Consider the following 22594-nt stretch of genomic DNA (forward strand, 5'->3'; position numbering starts at 1 on the left):
AACTGGGAAAATTATTTTTTGAAAACAAAACAACCATCTAAAGTCTCAGGAAATTGTACTAAGGAAATAAACTAAGGAAGTGAGGAATCACGTATTCAGGAAAAACTACTAGATTTCATAAAATAGCAGGAATCCATGCACTTAAACTACAACCTGCTCCACCCATCCAGCTCAGCATGATGGAAGCTCTATTCCAGGTGGATGTGGCCAAGAAGATGGGGGGCTCTCTCTCCCCAACTCTCCCCATCTCTTCCCATCTATGGCTATGGTATGCAGGGCACCAGCATTGCTCATTCCTGCCCCCAAGTCTGTGTTGCAGAGGCTGGATTCCAAGTAAGAATGCATAAGAGGTCAGGGCTCCTTCCTCCACCAAGCCCCACTCACAGGGCAAAGGCTCTACCTCAAGGGCAACAGGCTGAGAATATAGGACCTCCAGCTGCCCTCATCCCAGTTCACTCATAAATTGGAGACTCCACACCAAGAAAGGAAAGATGAGAAGATCAGAGGATGCTGGTCCTACCCAGCACTCTGCTCCTAAACCAGGGTGTCACTCAGAGAGAAGTATGCCTCTCTCTCTGCCTTCAGCCCTGGAGCCATAGCTCAGAGATGTTACCAAGGAGCAGAGAGCTCTGAAGTCCTCCCCGAAAGAACTGACTTCATTTGAAACCCAACATGGGAAAGTAGAGGCCTAAGGACGTGCTCAAAAATAATGGAAAGTTTTGATTATAAGCAGTTAAGAGGAGGCTGGAGGCTTTATGAGAGGTAAAGCTAAACCATAAGCTAGCAAGTTTCCCAGAGAAAATCAAGGAAAGATATAGTTAATAAAGAGTACTTGTGGGATTAGAGCAAAGTTTCAAAACTGGCCTCAAAATCTACCCCTAGAAAGAGGCCTGAATTTAATTGGATCAGACTGTGGAGCAATTCATGCTCAAAAGTGTCAAAAAAATAAAGTGGAATTTCCATTGTGGCTCAGCAGAAACAAATCTGACTAGCATCCATGAGGACACAGGCTCTATCCCTGGCCTTGCTTAGTGGGTTAAGGATCCAGCATTGCCATGAGCTGTGGTGTAGGTCACACATGCAGCTTTGATCCCAAGTTGCTGTGTCTGTGGTGTAGGCCAGCAGCCATAGCTCTGATTCGACCCCTAGCCTGGGAACCTCCATATGCCTCAGGTGTGGCCCTAAAAAGACCCAAAAAAAAAATAGAGCAATCAAACTGGAAGTTAGTGGAGTTTAACAGCTGAGTGTGATACCAACAGGAGCAGATAGCTTGACTGAGTGATCAGGGAAAATAATAAATAGATCCCTGATAAAACTGCTGTCATCTCAGGTTACATCTTGGGTATACATGCCCAAGTTTGTGCCTCTCATATCAGAGGCTTCACACAACAGAAAAAGTAAAGTCCAAAAGAAGTCCAGCCAAGGAGATCCCACTGTGGCTCAGGTGGTTAAGAACCTGACATAGTATCTGTGAGGATGAAGGTTCAACCCCTGGCCTCACTCAGCAGTTTAAGGATCTGGTGTTGCCACAAGCTGCAGTGTAGTTCACAGATGCAGCTCAGACCTGGTGTTGCCATGGCTGTGGCATGGCCTCAGCTGCAGCTCCAATTTGACCCCTAGCCCAGGAACTTCCATATGCCACAGGTGCAGCCTTAAAAAGATCAATCAATCAATCAATCAAACAATTAAAAGAGAAGTCCAGCCAAGATAAAAAGCAAATAAACAAGCCAACAATAACGATATGTCCCAGGGTTGGGAGAAGTCAACATCCAGAGTTGCTACATGACATTAACTAAAATATTTAAATTACAGTGGGAAAATAAATAAATAAATAAATAAATAAATAGTATACTCAATGGAAAAAAAAATTTCAATAAGAAATTTGAGACGTGCAAAAAAACAAAAAGTGTGACCCATACACAAAAAAAAGCAGGCAACAGAAATTGCCTGGATCCAGATGTTACACATAATGTGCAAAGACTTCACAATACTCATTACAAATACCATCAAAGAGCTAAAGAAACTATTTAAAGAGGCAAAGGAAGGTAAAAAACAATATCTCATCAAATAAAGAATATTAATGAAGACAAACAATTTTTAAAAAGAAACAAATACAAATTCTGGAGTTGGAAAGTACAATAAATTTGGAATTTATGATAGTAGATTTGAGCTGGCAAAGGAAAGAATCTAAAATTTGAAGAATAATCAATTATGCAATCTGAAGAACAGAGAAAAAAAGAAATTTTAAAATGAGCAGAGCCTCAGAACAATGTGAGACCCCAACATATATATAATGGGGGTACCAGAAGAGACGAGAGAGAAAAAGGAGCAGAAAGAGGAAAACTTCCTATATTTGTCAAAAAATAAAACCAAAATGAAACATTAACCTACACATCCATGAAGCTTAACAGAATTTAAGCAGGATAAAAAAAACAGATTTAGACTTAGACACATCATAGTAAAAATGCTAAAAGACAATACAAAGAGAAAAGTCTTGGAAGCAATGAGAGAGAAAAGCAGCCTGTACTGTAATGAGCGAACCCTAACAAGATTAGCAACTGACATCTCATAGAAACAAGGGAGTTTAGAAGGTAGTGGAATGATGTATTCAAAGTGCTGTACAAAAAAATATCTGTCAGCCAAGTATGTAGTATCCAGCAAAACTATATTACAAAAAAGAAAGCAAGGAGCTCCCGCTGTGGCACAGCAGGTTGAAGCTCTGGCCTTGTCTCTGGGGAGGCAAGGGAGAAATCCCCAGCCTGATGAAGTGGATTAAGGATCCAGCATTGCACAAATGCACCTCAGATTTACCCCCTGGCCTGGGAACTTCCATATGCCATGGGTGCAGCCGAGAAAAAAAAAAAAAAGAAGAAGAAAAAAAAATAAAGACATTCCCAGACAAAAAAAAACTGAAAGACTCTACTGCTAGGTGTGTGACCCACCTCACAATAAAAGAAGTTCTTCGGTCTAAAATGAAGTGACCCCATAGAGTTCCCATGGTGGCTCATTGGTAACGAACCCAACTAGTATCCATGAGGATGCAGGTTCGATCCCTGCCCTTGCTCAGTGGGTAAAGAATCCAGCATTGCTGTGAGCTGTGGTGTAGGTCACAGATGCAGCTCAGATCCCATGTTGCTGCGGCTGTGGCGTAGGCCAGCAGCTATAGTTCGGATTCCAACCCTAGCCTGGGAACTTCCATGTTCCACGGGTACAGCCATAAAAATTTAATTAATTAATTAATTAATTAAAGTGACCCCTGGTGGTAAATCAAATGCATGCACACACCCCCACACCCACACCCACAAAGATCACAAGTAAAGTAATTAGGTAATTATAAAATTATAAGTGCATATTTCATCTTCTTTCTTCTACTGATTTAAAAGGCAATTATATAAAATAATATGAATATAGTAGAGCTTATAAACAGAAATATATTTGACAATAACAACACAGAGTAAGTAGGTGGGGCAAAGTTGTATTGGAGTAAGAAAATTAGGCTAGATGATAACTTGAACCCACAGGAGCAAATGAAGAGAGCCAGAAATGGTAAGCAAGAAAGGAAAGATAACAAACTATGACTATGTGCTTGCTCTCTTTTCTTCTGTTTCTTTAAAAGACACAAAATTATATATAATATGGTTTAAACATTTATACTATATTAAAATGCATTGTATACATTATATATATATACATTATATATATATATAATCCCATAAAGAAGAGGCAGTAGAGCTACACATATTTTTATTTTTTATTTTCGTCTTTTTTTTAGGGCCGCACCCGTGGCATATGGAGGTTCCCAGGCTAGGGGTCTAATTGGACCTGTAGCTGCCGGTCTATGCCACAGCCACAGCAACTCAGGATCCTAGCCTCGTCTGCAACCTACACCAAAGCTCACCACAACGCTGGATCCTTAACCCAGTGAGTGAAGCCAGGGATCAAACCCAAAACTTCATGGTTCCTAGACAGATTTGTTTCCGCTGTGCCATGACAGGAACCCTGGAGTAGAGCTATATAAAAGTAACATTTTGACATCTAACTGGAATTAAGTTAGTATAAATCTGTGGCAGATTCTGATTAGTTAAGATGTATTTGACAAGCTCTAGATAAAACATCATAAACCCCTCAAAATCATGCAAAAGAAATCACTAAAAAAATTTAAATGTTGGAGTTCCCGTCGTGGCGCAGTGGTTAACGAATCCGACTAGGAACCATGAGGTTGCGGGTTCGGTCCCTGCCCTTGCTCAGTGGGTTAACGATCCGGCGTTGCCGTGAGCTGTGGTGTAGGTTGCAGACGCGGCTCGGATCCCGCGTTGCTGTGGCTCTGGAGTAGGCCGGTGGCTACAGCTCCGATTCAACCCCTAGCCTGGGAACCTCCATATGCCGCGGGAGCGGCCCAAGAAATAGCAACAACAACAACAAAAAGACAAAAAAAAAAAAAAAATTTTAAATGTTACCCTAAAAAATATTCACTTGTTTAAAAAAAAAAGATGCACACATTCATGAATGCAAGTTGATACTGGACAACCCCAAACACAGAAAAAATAAAAAACAACTAAGAAGATTTTTCCCTCTAATTGGCCCAAGATCCCAATAAATTCAAGGCACTCTTTACAGTAGTAAGAAAAAGTTGTTTAAAGGTTTATCCTTTAGAAGAGAACCTACTGATTATTCTCTCCTTCCTTGCCACCAAAAGGGGGGGGGTGATATAATTATGTAAATTTCTCACAGTGACCCAAGGACTGGTGAGCAATAGGTGTGGAATTCTTGAATAGGAAGGAAATAAATTGACTCAAACTCCATGGCATGGAGTCCATGTGAGCTTGTTCATTCAGGATTCATTCTCCCTCTGGAACACTTCACATGTCTGAAAATATGCTGCAGATTTCAGGGAAAAGAAATTAACTCCACATACTTTTAGGGAAATATCGAGATCTCTTCAAAGGCAGATAGCATCCTGAAGCTCTAATTGTCTTTGAAGAAAGGGGGCAAGTCTCCTCCTTTTAGAATGCTGAATGACCTTGAAAGGAACTCTAACTCTAGTAATGCTTTTGAACAGATGAATGGAAATAACCACATTTCTCCCAGATTAGACACAACCGAAGTCCCTTCTTGGAGTCATCAGTAAGGAATTTGCTTAATAACTAAACCTGTGGTCTCTGGGCTCTCTGCCAATGGCAGGAATGAATAAGGACAAGGAGACAGACACAGGCAAGAATAAAAGAAAATACTTTGTGCCTGAATTTACTTCTCTCTTTTTCATCTCCATCTCCTAGTTCTTATCTATTTATAGAAAATAGAATTATTCCTAAAATCTGAATGTATGGGAGGAACATCTATGAATGCATGGCTTTACCAGATCATTATGGAAATGATTATAGAATCATAAAACCCAATGTCCAGAGTAAATGATTTCCATTACCACTAACCCAAGGCAAGAATCCATTATTCTAGGAGTTCCCGTTGTGGCTAGATGGCTTATGAACCCAACCAGTATCCATGAGGGTTCAGGTTCAATCCCTGGCCTTGCTCAGTGTGTTAAGGATCTCTGGCATTACGATGAGCTGTGGTGTAGGTTGCAGATGTGCCTCAGATCCTGAGTTGCTGTGGCTGTGGTGTAGGCCAGCAACTACAGCCCCAATTCAACTCCTAGCCTAGGAACTTCCATATGCCACAGGTGCAGCCCTAAAAAGCAAAAGCATAAAAAAAAGGAAAGAAGAATCCATTATTCTAATTTTAAGCAACTTCAAATCTACTTGGATCTTTCATCTCAATTTCATTTTTACAATATATTTCCTAGTTTATAGGGAGCTTGCCTGAATAATGAAGGGGAAAAAAACCTGCCACTGTTCTCTATTTTATAAGTGAGACTTTATGGGAATTTTTGCCTATGGAGGAATTTTCTTTTAACTTTCACTGAAATAGCAAATCAAACTGCTCTTCAGACTTAACTGTAACTCCCATTGCAATTTCACAGTTCTCATTCCAGCCTCATTTGAAAAAGTAATTTTTTTAGAGACCAAAGAAAACCTAACTCTGGTTTTTAAATAAAAGTACCAAAAATAATGAAAATTTGGGCAGATTGAGGGAGCATTTGAAATGTTTAATTAGAGAAATGATTGCTCAATCTTTGCATAGCTTCTTCTTATCACTCATATGTCTCAGATTTTCCTAGTTTTGTCATTTTATCTTTATTCCTACTAAAATCCCCAATGTCTTCTTCATTTTTCTGGGATAGATCAAACCTATGATTAAAGATATGCATTTTTACTTATCCGTCCTTGGTGTATGTTATGCTTTCTGTAGATTCATGTCTTTCATCAGTTTTGGGAAATTCTCCAATCATTTTTTTAAAATTATTATTCCCTTTAGTCACTTCTCTCCATTCACCCCTTCAGGAAGTATATGAAAGTAACTCATTCTATGCAGCATGCCTCTTTTCATTATGTTTTGAATAACATCACAATTCTTTGTTAAAGTGGGTTTATTTAGTTTATTAATGTAAACTGCATTTTAATTATTAATTAACACCATTTAGAAATTACCAATTATGGAGTTCCTGTTGTTATGGTGCAGCCGAAACGAATCCGACTAGGAACCATGAGGTTGCAGGTTCAGGATCTGGCATTGCCATGAGCTGTGCTGTAGGTCACAGACACAGCTCGGATCTGGTGTTGCTGTGGCCCTGGTGTAGGCCAGTGGCTACAGCTCCAATTAGACCCCTAGCCTGGGCACCTCCACATGCCACAGGTGCAGCCCTAAAAGGACAAAAGACAAAAAAGAAAAAAGAAAGAAAGAAAGAGAGAGAGAAAGAAATGACCAATTACAAGTTAAACACCTTGCTGATCATGGTAACTTATGCTTTATCATTTCCTCATTTTTAAATAGACTTTACTGTGGTATTATTTACACACAATAAAAGTCACATATTTTTAGCAAAAAAAAAAAATGGATGAATTCTGACAAATATATTTGCCAGTGTAACCAGTGCCCCATTTGAGATAGATACTCTCTCCCCAGAGGTTTCCTTGTTCTCATCCACACTCAATCAATACCTCCACCACCACACCCTAGTCAACCACTGATATGATTTCTATCACTATAGATTTGTTCTGTCTGTTCTAAAATTTCATAAAATTAACAGAATCATACAGTCTTTTCACTTTCCTGTCCAACTTCTCTTGTTCAGATTAATGTCTGGGACATCAATCTTAGCTGCATTTATTTTTTGATCTGTCTCCTCAGGCAAGAGAGACAAAAGTGAAAATAAACAAATGGGACTATATCCAACTGAAAAGCTTTTACACAGTAAAGAAGGCCAGCAACAAAATTAAAAGGCAACCTACTGAATGGGAAAAGATATTTGCAAATTATATATCTGATAAGGGGTTAATATTCAAAATATTTAAAGAAATGCAATACCAAAAAATCCAAACAATCCAACTGAAAAATAGACAGATGACCTGAATGGACATTTTTCCAAGGAAGACATACAGACAGCCAACAGGCACATGAAAAGATGTTCTACATCACTAATCAGGGAAATGCAAATCAAAACCACAATAAGATACCACCTTATACTTGTCAAAATAGCTATCATCAAATAGACAACAAATAGCAAGTGTTGGTAAGGATGTGGAGGAAAGGAGACCCAGGTGCACTGTTGGTGGGAATATCAGTTGATGCAGCCACTATGGAAAGCAGAATGGAGTGTCCTCAAGAAATTAGAAATAGAACTACCATACAACCCACCAGTTTCAATTCTGGATATTTTCCCCAAAAAATACAAGAAAACTAATTCAAAAAGATATACGTATCTCATTGTTCACTACAGCATTATTTACAATAGCCAAGATATGGAAACAACCTAAGTGCCCTTCAGCTAATGAATGGATCACAAAGATGTGGTGCACACCTACAGGGGAATATAACTTGGCCATGAAGAGAATGAAATCTTGCCACTTGCGACAACATGGATGGACCTAGACCTATTACGCTACGTGAAATTAAGTCAAAGACAAATACCACATGGTTTCACTTACATGTGGAGTCTACAAAAAAAAAACAAACAAACAAAACAGTAATAGGCTCATAGATACTGATACGCTGGTGGTTGCCAGAAGGGAGCAGAGGTGGAAGTTGGGTGAAACAGGTTTAAGGTACAAACCTCTAGCTATAAAATAAATAAGTCACTGAAATGTAACATACAGCATAGGGACTAGAATCAACATGGTAACAACCTTGTATGGTAAGGAGTGGTAAATGGACTTGTGATGATAAATCCACATACAGAAGTACTGAACCAGAGTTCCCATTTGTGGCTCAGCAGGTTCCAGACCCAATGTGGTCTCTATAAGAATGCATGTTCAATCCCTGGCCTTGCTCAGTGGGTATAAGGATCTGGAGTTGCCAAAAGCTGTGTCATATGTTGCAGATGCGGCTTGGATCCGACATTGCTGTGGCTGTGGTGCAGGCTGGCAGCTGCAGCTCTGATTCTAACCCTAGCCCAGGAAATTGAATATGCTAAAAGTGTGGACATAAAAAGAAAAAAAAATATTGAACTACGATGCTGTACACCATAAACTAATATAATATTGCATGTCAAATATATTTCAATTAAAAACAAAAATTAAAAAAAGAAAGGGGAGTTCCCATCCTGGCTTAGTGGAAACAAATCCGACTAGTATCCGTGAGGATGCGGGTTTGATCCCTGGCTTTGCCCCTTGGTTAAGGAACCAGCATTGCCATGATCTGTGCTGTAGTCATAGGCACGGCTTGGATCCCACATTGCTGTGGCTGTGGGGTAGGCCACCAGCCGTAGCTCTGAATTCGCCCCTAGCCTGGGAACTTCTATATATGCTTCGGGTGCAGCTCTAAAAAGCAAAAAAATAAAAAATAAATAAAAATAGAATTTAAAAAGTCATCCATATTTTTGCATAAATCAGTAGTTTGTTTCTTTTTATATAAAACGTATTCCATTGTATGAATACACCGCAATTATTTACCCACATTCATTCCATACATAAAAGGACTCTAAATTGTTACATTATGAAATTGTATATCTTCAGCATAGGACATACGAAAAAATTTGGTAGCCTCTACCTGGCTTCTCTCACTCCAGTTTTCAGGATTTTCTCACCTCCAAGATCAACTTGCACTTCATCATGAAAATCTTCCATTAAACTTTGCCCTAGTCCACTGCTGAAAGTAATCCCTTTTGCTTCCTTGTTTCACTTCCTGTGATACACCGGTTACTAGTTGTGGTATGTTTCCCTAGGGACCTATCTACTTTAGACCCCTGCTTGAGATAGGATCCAAATGGTTTGGTCTCTGCCTGTGCGCAGCACTTAGCGAATGACTAGCTTATGGGACGTGGCCAACAAAGGGCTACTGATCAGAGAAAGAACTGAGTAAATTCCTCCACTCAAAATTAGCTTCAGTGGTTCCTCATTTTGCAGCTTGTTTGAAACCTTCCCTAACTAGCTCCAACCTAGCTTTCCAGATGTGTTCACATGATTTTTTCATAAGTATCTTCTCCAGTTAACATAGACCATTTGCTGAGTTGCATGCTTTTTCCTATGATGTTTTTTCTTGTCTGGTAGAAAATTCACACACACACACCTCTATCATTATTCTTCCCACCTCCTGAACGTGAGTTAGAATCCCTGGGTTCCTGTTTCCAGGGGAGTCTTCCACCATTCATCATCTGCCATCCACCATCCACTCATCTTTGTCAGCAGGATCCACTCAGGTAAGCAGTTCCAAATGGTGCCCAGTAGGGGGAGGTGTGCTCATCCAATGCTGTTTTTGTAGCCCTGTAGCTTTTAAAGAGGGCATATATTTACAAAAACATCTCAGGGATTAAAGAAATAAATAAAAACAGTTCAGCCACCTCCTTCCTCAAATTACTCATAAACTGTGAGTAATCTCCACTAACCAAAGCCCAGTAACCAAGGCTCTAGTAACAAAGACAAACCATTTGTCCATTTTAAATCTCTGTGATTTAAAACACAACCAATTCACTTTTCAAAGTTATGTCTGGAGGATGTCACTCCGTCTGTATTTCTCATTGTTTAAAAAAGAATCAATAAAGTCTCTTCACAGATTGAGTGTTGAATCCGTGTGGTTGAATCAGGAACCAGTTGTCTTCTGTACAAAGAGAGATTAGTTAAAATGAAAAAAATCAAATTAACCTTTCCTGTCTCTACTCACTTCTTCCCTCTAGATTTTTAAAATATGCTTTATAACTATTTACCAAATGGCCTTATTCTTTTATGTACCAGATTTAAGATACCACAGGATTCTGTGTGACTCGAATATTAATCATTGATTCCTGAGGATGACAAACCAGAAGTGAACAGTCATCATGAAATACGCAAACCATGTCACATCACAGGGAGCAAAAGATGGCCCAGCCTGTTCTCACACTGGGACACATGGATCTGAATGGGAACGAATAAAGTTCAATGATTCATAAGTTCATAAATTAATGAAACTGGAAGAGATCACTGCATTTCATAGCTGAAAAAAGCAAGACCCACAGAGATCAAAGCAATCTTTTCAAGACACCACAGCCAGTTAGTAATGAAATAGAGACTGGAATCCAACCCTTTCGACCAGTTTCCTGTAGGATGTGCTTCATCTATGAACATTATATACTGTTCTTGCAGTGTCAGCAAGAGAAGATAGCTTAAAAGGATCTTTTTTGTGCCAAGGTCCTCTAAAGACATACAAGAAGACAATGCAAACAGCCAGTTGGCTTGAATAATACTAAGGAGACAGCCAGGCTTTCAGCTCAAGGCTGTCACATTGGCATCTTTTTGAAGAAATGCTCATGAGAAAGATCATCGAGGAAGAAACAAAATCAATCCTTAGTGTCTATGGCATATGTCAGCACACATCCTATTCATTTCTCCTGTAATTGTTTCCTGGGTGGAGTAAGAACAAGGACGCATTGTTCTGTTAAATTATTTGCCCCTTGAATCTAAAGATTATGCTTTCAGCTCACAGTACCTCAGAGGTAGGATATAAATGCTAAAAGCTATGTGAAAATGATGATGCTTAATAACAATGGCAGTTGAAGCTTATAACATCTTTCAGGGTGGATCTCAAAGCACCTGGCAAATATTTGTTACATTTCAACACAGAATGATGCCGAAGAAGCATGGCTTGTTGTTTCCTTTTTATAAGTCAGAGAAAAGAAAAATAATGGCCTTTTAAAAATCTGATTTTAGGAGTTCACGTCGTGGCACAGTGGTTAACGAATCTGACTAGGAGCCATGAGGTTGCGGGTTCGATCCCTGCGCTTACTCAGTAGGTTAACAATCTGGCGTTGCTGTGAGCTGTGGTATAGGTCGCAGACGCGGCTCTGATCCCAAGTTGCTGTGGCTCTGGCGTAGGCCGGTGGCTACAGCTCCAATTAGACCCCTAGCCTGGGAACCTCCATATGCCGCAGGAGAGGCCCAAGAAATGGCAAAAAAAAAAAGACAAAAAAAAAAAAATCTGATTTTAGCCCTAACATTTTAATTTCTAATTATGCCTAATTTTGTAAATTACCTAAAAGCCTCTTAGCAGTAAGTTTATGTAAGTTCTATTTAAATAAATAAAATGATTGATTTCATCAGGATCAGAACTTGAAAGACCTGGGCTCCTTCAGAAGAAATACTAACTTTTCTGGCGTTGTGGCATAAAATTCATACCAAGAGCCTGCATAAACCATCAGGGGTGGAATGTATAAAGCAGCCCACTATGGAATATAGAAACTTAAAAAAAAAATTACAGGAGCTAAAATTCTTCCCTGATCTTTATTAAAGATTAATCCAGTAATTCGGGTTTGGAGATGAGGTAGGAGGACGGGTGGGAGGGATGAGAAAAGGAGGAGAAGCAAAGACTGCTTAAATATTTATGATTTTTATTTGAAATCAGAGAAAGATTCCCTACTTTCAAAACTTGAAGTGTCATGAAAGTTAAATACTTCAGATATTTCATATTATATATGATGGGTTTTGACTTCAAAGGAGCTTAAGAGGGGAAAGTGTCAACCAACACAGTTTTCACCACCAACCCCCTGAAGCCTTCAGCCTCATCACAGAGGCTTCAGCAAGTCCTTCCCAACACAGCACCCTGGGTACAATTTCTCCACCTAAAATGGTCAGTGAGGAGTTCCTGGTGCAGCTCTGCAGGTTAAGAACCCTGACATAGTATCCATGAGGATACAAGTTCAGTACCTGGCCTTGCTCAGTGGGTTAAGGATCTGGCATTGCTGCAAGCTGCAGTATCGGTTGCAGATGCAGCTTGGATCCCATGTTGCTGTGGCTGTGGCATAGGCTGGCAGCTGCAGCTCCAATTCAATCTCTAGCCTGGTAACTTCCACATGCTACAGGTATGGCTGTAAAAATAAAAATAAAATAAAATAAAATAAAATATAAAATTAAATGTCAGTGAGATGCAAATGGACCTTATTAGATAGAGTTCCTGAAAATTTTCTGAAAGAAGGCTGACTCAGCTAGGAAGCGTTCTCCTTCTTCCTGCTGGGAATGGAACGTGATAGCAAGTTCCAGCAGTCATTTTGTATCTCAAGGTAGACGTTAAGAAGGGAAGCCACACTCTGAGGGTGGTGGAAGAAAGATGAAAGGAACCTGCACATCTGATGACAATGTTGATGTCATCCCCACCCTGAACTGCCTTCCTTGGGATTTTACATACTAGAAGTCCTCTTATTTGAGTTTTTCATAATTTATTCACTAACACAGCCAGCTCCATAACTTTGAGTTTAACTTTTCTTCCTCTTTAAAACTGTCTTCATTTCTTAAGGAAATATGGTCAGTACTGCTTTCCTTGACTTCTTAGAATAGATCCACTAAGGCCTCAATGTCACTCAACTCCAGAGGACACCCTCTATATTGAGGCCAGTGGACACTTCCCACCTAGACTCCCATCTAGATGACAATGTGAATAAAGTCCACTGGACCCTGTGGTCCTAGCCCCCCGCCCTCCATGCTTTCACTGAATTCTCTGATTGCCTTTTGATCTTCTTGAGATTACATCCTCAGGGAGATCGGTAAAAAGGTGATTTTAGTTTCAAATACGGAGCAAACAATCTCTAATGTGATCTGTGGCTTCGTAATCTCATTAGGAGCTAATTTAAATCAGATTTCTCAACCTTGCAAGCCATGGACAGCTTTGGCAGGTAAATGAATATCATGAAGCATCTATCACATGCCTCTTTCCAAAGGAAGGAAGGAGAGAGGGAGGGAAGGAAGAGAGGTGGGGGGGGGAGACAATGGGAGGGAGGAAGACATTCCACTGAATGGAGAGAATGCTATCACTGGTCACAAAACACGGAGAGATATAGAAAAACTATTTCCCAACAGAAACAAAATAATCATGATAATAACAATAATAATTAATAACATTCACAGCTTACTCTGTGTGTCACTGTTCCATGTCCTTTACACACATTAATGCCTTTGATCGTCATAACAATGCTGTGAAAAAGGGATGATGAAGATGATAATGATGAAGATGAAGATGATGATGATGATGATGATGAAGAAGATGATGATGATGAAGACGAAGATGATGATGATGAAGATGATAATGATGAAGATGAAGATGATGAAGATGAAGATGATGATGATGATGAAGAAGATGATGATGATGAAGACGAAGATGATGATGATGAAGATGATAATGATAAAGATGAAGATGATGAAGATGATGATGATGATGAAGATGATGATGATGAAGATGATGATGATGATGATGATGAAGATGATGATGATGAAGATGATGATGATGGTGATGATGAAGATGACGACGATGATGATGATGAAGATGATGATGATGATGATGATGATGAAGATGATGATGATGATGATGATGAAGATGATGATGATGATGATGAAGATGATGCTGATGATGGTGATGATGAAGATGACGACGATGATGATGATGAAGATGATGATGATGATGAAGATGATGATGATGATGATGATGATGATGAAGATGACGACGATGATGATGATGAAGATGATGATGATGAAGAAGAAGAAGATGATGGTGATGATGATGATGATGATGATGATGAAGAAGAAGATGATGGTGATGAAGATGATGATGATGATGAAGATGATGATGAAGATGAAGATGAAGATGATGATGACGATGATGATGATGATACTTCCTTTGCAGATGAAGAAATTGAGGCACAGAAAGCTGAGGGGAGTTGCCCACAGCCATAAGTGATAGAGCCAAGATGTGCAGGTCTATCTGACCCCAAGCACATACAATTAACTACCACACCACTATTGCCCCCAATCGTTTAAAACTGTTGGCAGTGTATTACCATAGACACTGATACTAGACTGCAGGCCCCACGAGGGGGATGTTTGTGTTTTGCTCACTGCTCGTTGCCCAATGCCAATAACACTATTTGGCATATAATTGGCACTCAAGCAGTTATTGAATAAATGAAGAAATAACTGAATGAATGAATGTGGAGACCTTTAAAGGACCCCTGGTAGGGTTCTGTGATTATGGTTGAAGAATTGCTTCTTGGGATTACTATGAGAAGACATTTCCAAGGAGAAACCCTTTTGTGACAAGACATGTGGGATGCTAGGGTGCACCACTTCAGGTACTAACGAATATTAACATCCGACCACCTGCGGGAAATGATAATGATACCTTCCAGGAAGGTCCAGAGAGTGTAAAGCATCTTCAATTATGCCACCTTATTTATTTATTTTTTAGTTAAGAAGTAGGTTTATTGAGAGAGATGGAAAAAGTGTAAGCCATCTCAGAAGATGAGAGGCCCTGAAATATGCGGTGGTGAGTTTTTATGGGCTGGATAACTTCATGCGCTAGTGAGTAGGAGGATTATTCCAACCATTTTGGGGAAGGGGTGGGAACTTCTAGGAATTTGGCCACTATCCACTTTTGGGCCTTTTATGGTCAGCCTGGGAACTGTCATGACACCTGTGGGCGTGTCATGTAGCTAATATATTATTACAGTGAGCATGTATGAGACTCAAGGTCCACTGGCAGTCGAACCATCCGCCATCTTGGCCCTAGTGGATGCTACCCAGTTTGGGTCATATTCTAAAGGGCTCTGTCATTCTTTTAAAGGTGCCCTGCCCCCACCTTCCTGTTTCATTCCCCCCTCAGAGATTTTACTCCCATATTCCTAAAGAAACAGAAGGGCAACAATCTGTCCTCTATAACTGCTTCAAGGCTGAGTAGGGTATGCCGCCTTATTTAATCCTCATCACAACCTGTAAGGACTTAGTTCCACTTTACTGGTGAGAGAGCTGAGGCTCTAGGTAACAGCCAGAACCAGTCTCCTGCCCTTTCACCCACCCCCACACCACCGGCATTTACTCTGGGGTGTCTTGTCCTTTGTGGGGTCAGATGTCCCCTGACTCACTCAAATTTCACAGCCCCACCCACTTCACGACCACAGGCCTGCATTTACAGCCCTCCTCGGCCCATAATCTAATTGTTCCAAATCTCCATTATTGAGTAATCAACTACTCCAAAACATAACAGCTTCAGGAACAATTTATTATTATGCCTCATGGTTCTGTGAGTTGACTGGACCAAGTGGTTCTTGCTCAGAGACTCTCTCATGGAGTTGCAGCCTGATGGCATGTCAGCTGGGGCAATAGTTAACTCAATACTCGCTGGGCTGGGCACCTTTTAAGGTCAATTCACATGGGCCACAGCGACAATGGCCCAGCTGGGGCTGTTGACCTAGGTGAGCCTCTCTGTGTGACCTGGACTTCCCACAGCCCTTAGGCTGGGTTTCCAGAGAAGTATTGCAGGAGTGAGTGTTTCAAAGGGCAGGAACCAGAAGATGCCAAGCCAGTGAAGGGCTGTGCTCAGAACTGTGACAACGTGATTTCCACAGTAACATACAGATAAAAGCTGCAGCCATGAGGCCCACCCGGATTCCAGAGTGTGGAGGAATAATTTGCCCCTCCTGATGGAAGCCAGCAGGTCACAGTGCCGAAAAGCATGTAGGATGGGAGATGCTGTTGCAGCCGTTTCTGGAACATATGATCCACGGCACTCGGCTTTGTCATTAACCTGCAGTAAAGCCATCCAGCTGCAGATAAATTTCCATTTCTACACTGTTATTCTGTGCTTAAGTGGGCAAAGAGTAATATTCAATCTATTTTTTTCTAACTATTGCCAAGGTTACATTTGGGGCCTTTACTGTGATGAATCCATACCCTTTTATACCTTCTAAGGCTATTCTAATTCAAACAGGTATTGAAGCCCAACGATAAGATCATCATGGGGGTCCAGGGCATGGCTGAAGCTGCCAATGTTTAATTGACATTCACGATAGTGTACCCATGGCAGTTCCCAGCCTCTCAATGAGAACTAGGCAAATACCTGTCACTAGACCAGTTCAAATCCATCACAACCCTGGAAACTCTTTAGTAAGTGCATGAACAACCTCTCTTTCAAAACTTATGTCCCAATATTTCTCACCAGCATCCATATTCCCATCCAACCAGACTTATCACCTTATGCTTCCTGGCCCTGTATACTCTGCTTTCTCTATTCCCGGCTTCTCCCATCCCAGCTCAGACTCCACTCCCAGATCCCCATTGACTGAAATATTGCTTCTTCCATGGAGAATTCAAATGCTGCTTCTTCTAGGTTGACTCCTCTGATTTCCCCGCCAAATGAGCCTAATTCTGCCCTCCCTTGAATCTCTATAATCTCACCTTCTGCCTCTCAGGGACTCTTACCTGGTCTAGCTGGAGTCACAATCCTGTTGAGGCTTACCTAATTCCCTCCCTTGACCTTTGCATTCCATTCCCCGCATGACTCAGAACAGCTGCTTGAACACACCACAAGTGTCATGGATATGTGTGGAATTGGATTACGGAACCTTTAGGAACCTTCTCATGTCATTGTCATTCACATCCACCCATTCACTTCTTTATTAAGGCAGCGAATAGTGGCCCATGCTAAACCAAAAGAATGGGTTTTTATCACATTTCATTTCTTTATGATTTAAAAAAAAAATTTTTTTTTGTCTTTTTAGGGCCACACCTGCTGCATATGGATGTTCCCAGGCTAGGGGTCGAATTGGAACTGCAGCTGCTGGCCTAAACCACAGCCACAGCAACTAGGGATCTGAACTGCCTCTGTGACCTACAGCACAGCTCACAGCAATGCCAGATCCTTAACCCACTGAGCAAGGCCAGGGATTGAACTCGCATCCTCATGGATATCAGGCAGGTTTGTTTCCACTGAGCCATGACAGAAACTCCCTACTTATGATTTTTAAACGTTTTTTAGACCATTTTGGATTTAAATGAAAACTGCAATGAGTGCATATATATCCCACACACATATTCCCTTATTATTAACATCTTGCATCGGTATGGTATAATTGTCACAATTATTAAACCAATAAAGTCAGTATTCGGGAGGTCCTATTATGGCTCAGTGGAAACGAATCCGACTAGGAACCATGAGGTTGCAGGTTTGCTCCCTGGCCTCACTCAGTGGGTTAAGGATCCAGCGTTGCTGGGAGCTGTGGTGTAGGTCACAGACGAGGCTCAGATCAGGCGTTGCTGTGGCTCTGGCGTAGGCTGGCAGCTACAGCTCCGATTCGACCCCTAGCCTGGGAACCTCCATATGCCACGGGAGCGGCCCTGAAAAGACAAAAGACAATAAATAAATAAATAAAAATAAATACAGTCAGTACTTTATTCAGATTTCCTTGGTTTTTATGTAGTGTTCTTTTTCTATTCCAGGATCCCATCCAAGATACTTCGTTACTTTTTGTTTTCGTGTCTCCTTAGGCTTCTCTTCTCTGTGACATTTTCTTAGACTATCCTTGCTTTTCATGAACTTGACAATTTTACCAAGAACTACTGAGATATTTTGTAAAATATTCTTCAACTGGAATTCATCCAATGTTTTTCACCAGATCAGACTGGGGTTATGGATTTGGGGGAGAAAGACCATGGAGATAAAGTGCCATTTTCATCACATCAGAGCAAGGCCACATACTCTCAATATTGATTTTTTTAAAAATGTTTTATTATAGTTGATTTACAATGTTCTGTCAATTTCTGCTGTAGAGCAAAGTGTTCCCATGCTATACAGCAAGGTCTCATAGCTTATCCACTCCAAATGCAATAGTTTGCATCTACTAACCCCACTCCCATCCATCCCACTCCCTCCCCCTCCCCCTTGGCAACCATGAGTCTGTTCTCCAAGTCCATGAGTTTGTTTCTGTTCTGTAAATAGGTTCATTTGTGCTACATTTTAGATTCTGCATATAAGCGCTATCATATGGTACCTGTTTTTCTCTTTCTGACTTACTTCACTTTGAGAATCCCTAGTTGCATCCATGTTGCTTCAAATGGCATTATTTTGTTGCTTTTTATGGCAGAGTAGTTCTCAATATTTCTTATCATTGTTGGTGATGACCTTGATCACTTGATGGAGGTAGTGTCTGTCAGATTTATCCACGTAAAGTTACTCTTCTTCTCCCCTTTCCACGTTGTACTCTTTGTGCAGACCTCACTTAAGGAATAGAGAATGCACTTAAATAAATACTCCCACTTCCACAAGTAAAATGAGCTTCCCAGAGGAAATAGGACCACATGTCACATGTTTACTTCAGTTATGGCTCCTTAAAGACCCAAAGAGCTGTCCCTTGGCGCTAGGCCAAAGCCTGTCCACAAAGACATGAGCGAAGCTTCTGCCGAACCCTGGGCTTCATCATCTCAGCCTTCCCTTGGAAGCCTGACCGCAAACGGGCTCTCAAATTTTGCCTCTTCTGATCACATTCACAAATGTGGAGGCCTCCTCAGTGACCCTTTCTGATTCTGTTTTTGCTCCAGAGCTGGGGTGACCTGTTGATCCATACTCCCTCACTTTCTACTCCCTGGGTCTTTGCTACTTTTCTTACAAGAGAATAGACAGTAGGACAAGTTCCAAGCCCTTCATGGAGGAGTCAGAAACGTCCAACTCAAGGTGGGACAAAATCTTCAAACACAAAGGTGGGTTCTTATTCTCCGTTTCAAGTTAAAATGGTAATAATGATAGCCCCTGTTTCTTTCTTTCTTTTTTTCTTTTTAGGGCCACATCCATGGCATATGAAGGTCAAATCAGGCTAGGGGTCAAATCAGAGCTGTAGCTGCCGGCTATAGCTGCCGGCCTACACCACAGCCACAGCAACACGGGATCCAAGTCGCATCTGTGATCTACACTGTACCTCACAGCCGTACCAGATCCTTAACCCATAAGGGAGGCTAGGGATTGAAACTGCATCCTCATGGATACTGGTCGGGTTCATTACTGCTGAGACCCAACAGGAACCCTATGAGAGCCCCTCTTTCAATGAGATAATAATGCATGTACTTATGTACAACAGCTGTGTCTGGTACAGAATAAGCCTCTCGCGAATGTGACATTTTCTTGTTGTTGCTGAATGACTGTTGTCGTGGGTCATGTTTCTGAGAGGCAGACTCTGAGACGAGGAGGGGTCGGATTTTCAGCAAAGACACAGGGAGGGCAGTTTCAGCCAAATCCACAGGTGGATGGGGAGTGGGGACCACGCATCGTCAAGGGCGCAGGGCTTCCTGGGCGAAAGAATTTCCTGGCACTGCCTGTTCTCTTCGTTGACAGGCAAGTCAGCTCCAGGAGCCCAAGAGCAGTTCTCCAAGAAGAGGCAGGTGTGAGTCTTGCGAGACAAAAGTGCATTGGAGCTGGGAGAGCAAGTGGGAACACAGAGGGGACCCAAGGGGCCTGAGTGAATCCTGCCATGTGCCTCTGGCTGAAGTCTGCAAAGCACCACCAGCTATACTTGACTTTGCTTCGCCTTTCAATCCTCCAGCCCCATTCTCTGTCCTACGTGCCAACTCATTTTACATCCTACAGCCTGTGCATTCATTCAGCAAATACTTACTGAGTCCTACTATGAGCAAGCACCATGCCAAGATCTGGGAATATGTCACTGAACAAAACAGGCAAAAATCCATGCTCTCGTTGAAATATTTGGTGGTGGCTGATTTTGCCACTTTTTTTTTAGTTACGTGCATTTTTTTCTATCCCTTTACATAAGCAGAATAAAAAGCATTTATTTTACTTTTTCTCCCTTAATTAATACAGGATTTCAACTATATTAGGATATGATTTTTTTAACCACTTTTTAAAGTAGATCAGATTTTTAGCAATAGCCAAAAAGTCAGAGAAGATGTGATTAACTGCATAATAGCCAATTTTACTCAAAATAAGTTGCAATTATAAGTTAACAAGACTAATTTCCCCCTAAGCCGATTAAATGAATCTTGCCCCATTTTCAGAGGAATTTTTTAAAATTATACATTTTTATTCCATAGGTATACAATCACGCTGCCAAAAACTTGGCTTGTTTACAATGTTTTCGCTATGAATTATCAAACTGATTCACTGGGAAAATCAGTCCAAAGGAGGAGTTCCAATGACATGTGAGGTAGGGAAAGCACAGTCAAAATGAGTCCACTGATTCCTGGGGAACCCTTTTTTTTTTTTTTTTTTTTTAGGGCTGCACCTGCAGCATATGGAATTTCCCAGGCTAAGGGTCAAATCAAAGCTGCAGCTGTCAGCCTACACCACAGCTCATGGCAACGCTGGATCCTTAACCCGCTGTGCCAGATCTTGGATCAAACCCGCATCCTCATGAATACTAGTCAGGTTCGTTTCTGCTGAGCCACAACAGAGACTTCATTCTTGGGGGACACTTCTAAAGGATGACTCTGCTGTGATATAGCAAATTTATTGTGTTGGTTAAATATATATATATATTCTTACACTGCAGTTTCATATTTCGCATGCTTGAGGAGTTCTTTATAAGTTTACAGCAGGCTTCCAAAAGAGGAATTCTTGGAATCTGATTTTCATCTCCATCCAGCTGTACAAGAAGCCATCACCTAAATCTGCCTGAAAGGGCTCTGCTCCCCTTTGAGAAAAGGACAAGGGAGGGAGAGGCACATCGTGAGACGTGCCCGTGTCATTCCTGCCAAGGCCTCCACTGACCCCCGGAAGGGCCTCTGCCACAGTTTTCCCGGAAGGGCCCCCAAGTCTAGTTGTCACTGGTTTTTCAGAAAGCTCTCCAAGGCCACAGACATCTGCTAGACACCATCCCAGACAAAGACGGCTGGGAACACCCACAAGGAAGGAAATCCCACTGTGAAAGGCGCTGCCTCTGGGGTCCTCCAAGAGGCAGCGTTAACCATTGTTGTGTCACAAAAGGCCCAAGTTGAAAGCTGCTGCTGACTGCGGGTCAGTCTCTTGGCCCGTGGCAGAGGAGGAGTGGGGAGGGACAGAGCAGCCCCTGTGACCCCAGGAGTGCCTGCCAGGGGCTGACAGAGCAGCTGAGGGGCTGATGCCAAGAGCCAGGGCTCTGTCTAGTGAGGACTTGCCCACCCCCGCCCCACAGCAGACCACGCGACAGGCACCAACGAGGGGCCATTAGCTCTCTACGGCCTCTCCCCCAGCGCTGGCATTTACCACATGGCCCACACTCCCATCTAGAGCTCCCTGCAAACTCTACTAATTGTAGTCAAAACCTTCCAACAGGCACCTGCACAGACTCTCTGGGCTGGATGAATAAGCAAAAAGCGTGATTTCTTTTATCCACTGTTCCCCATCACCCCACATCTCAGAAGGGCCTAGAAAAAGGAGAATGAATTGTAAAAGAATGTAACTGCTCAAAATTGGGAACACACTTTCATGGCTGGACATGGTGTCAATGTCTTTGGCAGATGTTTGATTTCAATACAAAGAGCGCTCTGTGCAAAGTGAGCAAGCGCGTGCTTGGGAGAAATGGGTGTCATAAGAGCCTCAAAAAATAAAAATCAGAGTGGCGCAGCAGAAAGGAATCCAACTAAGAACCATAAGATTGCGGGTTCAATCACTGGCCTCGCTCAGCGGGTTAAGGAGCCAGCATTGCTGAGAGCTGTGGTGTAGGTGGCAGATGTGGCTCGGATCTGGCGTGGCTGTGGCTATGGCGTAGGCCGGCAGCTATAGTTCTGATTCAACCCCTAGCATGGGAAACTCCATATGCCTCAGGTGTGGCCCTGAAAAACAAGCAAGCAAGCAAGTGAGAAAGAAAAATCACCTCCAAGCCGCTGTCAACAGCTTTCTCTTAACAGTTTCTGCAGCTCGTCAAAAGCCTTCACATGACAAATGCTGTGGTCCCTGAAATGGGCCACTAGGGCAAAGGGTCAGGTCTGGATGTTGGCATGGACAGGGGTCCAGCTTGAGCTCTCCAGGATTAAAACTGGAAATGACCTCATCCTGGATGGGCTCGACCTGAGACTCTTTATTTTTATTCAGGGCTGGGAGAGGGGGCAGTTCCTAAGAAAAATAGCTTCTGAAAGAGGCAAAGGGAATCAGGTCAAAACAAAAACTGAAAAAAAAAAAACCCAAAACAAAAAAAAATTTAAAAAGGAGTTCCTGTTGTGGCTCAGCGGGTTATGAACCCGACTAGTATCCATGAGGACCCTGGTTCGATCCCTGGCCTTGCTGAATGGGTTTAGGGTCCGGCATTGCCATGAGCTGTGGTCTCAGATGC

The sequence above is a fragment of the Sus scrofa genome, chromosome 16, assembly GCF_000003025.6.
Source record: "Sus scrofa isolate TJ Tabasco breed Duroc chromosome 16, Sscrofa11.1, whole genome shotgun sequence".
Classification (NCBI taxonomy): domain Eukaryota; kingdom Metazoa; phylum Chordata; class Mammalia; order Artiodactyla; family Suidae; genus Sus; species Sus scrofa.